A 5,000-nucleotide genomic window follows, 5' to 3' on the forward strand; every position below is an offset into this window, starting at 1 on the left:
AGCTAGGCTTGGCTGGTCTCAAGTTGCTGGTGCTACGAGTTGAAGTTTTTTTTTTGTTTTCTTATTTTGTTCTTGTTTACTCGCCCTTATCGATTTCTATCCTCTCAGTTCATGCATCTGTTATTACTTTACATAATTACCCAGTTACCTGAACTGTATAGAAATTGGAAATATACCATAGTTTATTATTTGTTACCTAATAACGTACAAGAATCGTGATATATATATATATATATATATATATATATATATATATATATATATATATATATATATATATATATATATATATATGTAGTGTTTCTCGTAATTTAATTCTTACTATTTTTGGTATAATGATGACAGTAAGTCTTATTTGTATTTCCGTGTTTGGACATTATTTCTTGATAATTTTCATGCACCACTTTATGCTCCTAAGGTTGAATTGCCTCATTATTTAGATTTATGTACAATTATTGATATTTACGTAATATACATGATCTATATATAAACTTAATCCCCAACAAACCTACTGTACGACGTGTGAGGGGCGCATGCCGGCAGTGCAAACGTGTCCAGACGTAGGAATAAACAATACCACTAGAAAGAAAGAGCTACGATAATATATTTTTTTTTACCGTTGTTGACAATGTTTCTATGGTGATCATAGCCCCTTGTTGTTTACTGGCTTTAAAACTTTCGATAAGTCAAACCCTCAACTGTTTACCGCAACGAAAACTTGTTTACAATATCAAGGTGACGCCTGCCCGTAGGATTTTTAACCAAGGATGAACAAGGCTGTCACTCGATGGCCGACGGCCGGCCTCTGTCTTCACGCGAATTATGTATTTCAACTTGTCCAAATCTCTGTGTAGCATGAGTGTTAAAAGGTCAACGACATATCCTCCCCTTGCCGTTGTACTGTTAAATGAAAACTAGAGTTCTTGGTGATACTGGTGTATATTATTTTAAAACTTGTCGTAGCTTAAACCATCCGGACCAGGAGTATATCTCTAACGGTAGCGTGGGCTTGGTTTGATTATAGTAATTATGATTCCCAGTGTCGGTACGTAGTGATGGCCGTCTTCGTCCTGTGGGGGGAAATTGCCAGCGGCCGTTGGGGTTCAACGACCAGGCGTGTTTATCTGGTGTTATCGAGCCTCTGGCACCCCGCGCGGTGATTCAGCTGGTCAATCTAGCGACCTTGGCGGCTTCCCTCTCTCCCCCTCCCTCCTTCCCCACCCACACCCCACGCCCCCACACCACCCTACCTCCCCCTCTCTCCCACCTCCTCCTCCTCCTCCTCCTTCTCCAAGGGAGCTTTGACACTTTGCTACCATTTTCAACCTATCCTCCAACTCCTCCCCAGCATATCGTATCCCCCTTACCCAGTCTCATTCTTCTTCTTCCTCTTCTTTCTCAGCTCATCCGCCTATTCTTCCACCCCTCTCCCCACCCTACAACTCTCACCCAGCACGCTCTCCTTCCACGTATTCTCCTCCTCTCAGAAACACACCACTTTCCTCGTCTCTAACAAAAGGCTCATGTCCCTAGATGTGTACTTCAACTCTGTTCCATGTCCTGTTTCTGCTTTCCCCCTTCCTCCTCCTCCTCCTCTTCCTCCCAAACAGAGGGGAGGAGGTGGAGGACAGTAGCCTGCCTCTCTCTCTCTCTCTCTCTCTCTCTCTCTCTCTCTCTCTCTCTCTCTCTCTCTCTCTCTCTCCTTCCCCTTCACCCCCCTTTCCCCCTTCCCCCCCCCCGAGCATCGCCGGTCATGGCTTTTTAAAAGCGTCTCTCCTCCTCGTCAGGGTCGTGGCCTCAGAGTGTATCCTGGCGATGCCATTCATATGTCTGTGTTAGCGCTGTTGTTTTTGCCCGGGTTGTATCTAATGGGTTGTGTGGTAGGGCCGGGGAGGGGAGGGGGGAGATGAGTGGAGTGGAGATGGTGGGGGGCGTGAGGGAGATGAGAGGGGAGAAGTGTTACCCGGGAAGGGGAGAGAGTTGCTACGGTGATGAGTTGGGGGAAGGGGAGAGTTGCTAGGGAGTGGGTTAGGGTGGGGGTTAGGGAGGGTGTGGTTGCTAGGGAGAGGGTTGGGGTTGGGGGAGGGTTAGAGTGGGGACTAGGGAGGGAAGATTTGCCAGGGAGAGGTTTGGAGTAGAGGCTAGGGAGGGAAGGGTTGATAGGGAGGGTGTTAGGGTAGGGATTGGGGAAAGTTGGGTTTCTAGGCGGATTGGAATTGTGGGAAAGAAAGAGGTGCTTTGGATTGGGCTAGGGCTGGGGTTATGGGAAAGGGAAAGGGTTGAAGCTGGGTAATGGGAAAGGGAAAGAATTTGAATGGGTGCTGTGGAAAAGGGAGAGGCTTGGGGGCGGAGGGTGCTGGTTGGGAGGGAGTGTTTGTGGGAGGGAGCGGCTGGGGAGCGTTGCCAGGGAAAGTGTTGGGATGGGAGGCTCGGAGGGGCGGAGTGTTAGGAGGGAAGGACTGCTAATTATAGAGTTACAAGGGAAGGACCGATAGCGGGAGACTTGATGGTCCATGACGAGGTTGTCTGCTTGAGGACAATGATCGTATCCAAAGTTCTTAATCTACTGGAGACAGGAGAGTCCATCAGAAGGCGCCACCCCGCCTCTCCCTCCGGCTCAACCCAACCGACAGGAAGATAACTAAGAAGGAGCACCATACAGAATGGAAAGAGAGTATACTAACATGGAAATTTCATGGGAAAGTTTGAAGTGAAAACATGACTAAATGCGGAGAGGAGGCCCAAAATCCAGACCAGAAAGGAAAGGGTTTGATTATATGTTAAAACTTGCATTGACTCAATGCATTAATGATTTCCTTTCGTATTTCTTTCACTAATATTTTGACATCATTAAAGTATTTGTCCAAGAATTAATTAAATTACATTGATGTATTTGTCCAAGAATGACTCAAATTGCATGAAAGTATTTCTCCAAGCATTAATCATTTTACATTAAAGTATTTGTCCCAGAATTAGTCAAATTACATTAGACTATTTGTCCAAAAGTTAATCGTATGACTGGGTATTTGTCCAAGAATTAGTCAAATCACATAAGAATATTTGTCAAGCTTTGATACAGAGGTGTTGATGGCCTTGGCTTGGCAACATTTGGTTGGTGGGGTTGTTTATACCATTGCTCTCTTATTCCAACCTTTAGAAAAAAGAGAGAAAGAAAATGTATCCACGCGTCTGTGTTATCTCTCCTTCTCCTTAATGTCAAGCCGTTATTTGTCGTTGTTGGATTATTTCTATAGTTGTTCATGTTGTATAGCAATGTAAAAGGCTCTTGGTTCGACCCTTCTCCGAAAATCTTTGCATTTTGAGATAGGGGATGATGTTGGACCGCCAGGGCTCTCTTGTTTCCACTGGGTCTATTTCCGAGAGCAACGGAATTGGTTTTGTTGGTCTTTCTTGTATTCTTTCTCGTCTCTCCTTCGTCTTCGGTCAGCCTGGGTGAGCAGAACTGAACAACGTGTTGTGCCTAAGGCCCTGACCAGGGATTTGTAAAGGGTTAGTCTTGTACCTTCCGTTTTTCAGGGTATTATTCTAAGGGTCAAGGGTAATGGGTATTTGGAGGGGAGAGATCGAGTGGAGGTGCTTGGGTGTGATGGGGTTCGACTGAGAGTGTTCGGAAGGAGAGGGTTTGCTAGAGGATGGGTTGTAGTGGGGTTGGGGAGGGATGGGTTGCCATGGACAGGGGTAATAGTGGGGTTAGGGAGGGGAAGGTTGCCAGGAAGTGGTTTCTAGTGAGGTTGGGGAGGGGGTTGATATGAAGAGGGTTATAGTGGGATTAGAGAGGGGAGAGTTGTTATGAAGAGGAGGGTGTATTTGGTCTAGGAGGGGAGGGATTTTAGGGAGAGAGATTTAGCTGGGTTTAGGAAGGGAGAGTTGTAAGGGCGAAGCTTCTAATGTGGTAGGAGAGGGGAGGGTTTCTAGGGAGGTGGTTGAAGTATTGGAATAGGGGTGGTGGAGGGGAGAAATGTTAGGAAGGGGGGTCAGAATTGCGGTGGGGGGACGTCAGTGTTGCCAGAGAAAGGACTAAAGTGGGAGAGATGGGTTGGCAGGGTTATGAGGTGGGATGGGGTAGGGGAATGTTTCTAAGGAGAGGGTTAGAATGGAGGATGGGTGGGGTTTGTATGGAAAAGGTTGGAAGTGGGAGGAGGAGGTTGTTAGAAGGTATGGTTGCTAGAGGGAGGGTTGAAGTGGAATGGGAAAGTTTGCTTTAGGGGGCAGGTTAAAGTGGGTTGCCAAGGAGAGAGCTGGAGTGAGAGGGAAGGTGTTACGTGGGAATGGGTTGGAGTGGGAGTTCAGGAGGGTAATGTTGCTGTGGGAAAGCTCTGGAGTAGGAGTTTGGGAGAGGGTTGGAGTGGGAGTTTGGGAGGTGGAGGGGTGGGTGAGTTTGGGCTTGCCTGGCCATGTGTCGTCCCCCACCTCAGCTTGTATGATATATTACTACAGTTATATATGGCTCTTCCCCTCCCTCTCCTTGTATTACCTCCCCATAGTAACACTCTCTCTCTCTCTCTCTCTCTCTCTCTCTCTCTCTCTCTCTCTCTCTCTCTCTCTCTCTCTCTCTCTCTCTCTCTCGTCTCTGTAGAAATTGGATGTTCTTTACCCTTACAGTGATGGAGTGTTGTTCCACTCCCCAAGTCCTCCCCCTCCCCCCACCCTCAGACGAGTTGTCTCCCCCTCCACCATCACTCCCAAAGTCCCATCCTTTTACCCCATCAAGACCTCCTTCAACCCCATACGGAAGAGTGCTTTCCCCTCCGTCTCCATTTTCTTTTTAGCACGACCACACGACCCTTAAGCACGACGGTACGACCCTTGTCATTGACGACCTGACCGCTGACCTAACCCTTAAGGGTCAGGTCAGAGCCCGTCTCCCATTGACAGTGGCCAACTGTGGAGTTTCATCTTTCTCTCTCCTCTTATTCTTTCTCTCGCCCACCAGTCATTCACCACTTTCATTCCTCCTTTATCTTATCATCTTCACTTTC

The 5,000-nt window shown here is 47.1% G+C and overlaps 1 protein-coding gene across 6 annotated transcripts in view; it reads left to right on the forward strand.

The window, feature by feature from the left end:
* LOC139753462 (uncharacterized) overlaps positions 1-5,000 on the forward strand; it is an 830,062-nt gene that overhangs the window by 553,479 nt on the left and 271,583 nt on the right. The window lies entirely within an intron of this gene.

This window comes from Panulirus ornatus, chromosome 14 (genome assembly GCF_036320965.1).
Source record: "Panulirus ornatus isolate Po-2019 chromosome 14, ASM3632096v1, whole genome shotgun sequence".
Taxonomy (NCBI): Eukaryota; Metazoa; Arthropoda; class Malacostraca; order Decapoda; family Palinuridae; genus Panulirus; species Panulirus ornatus.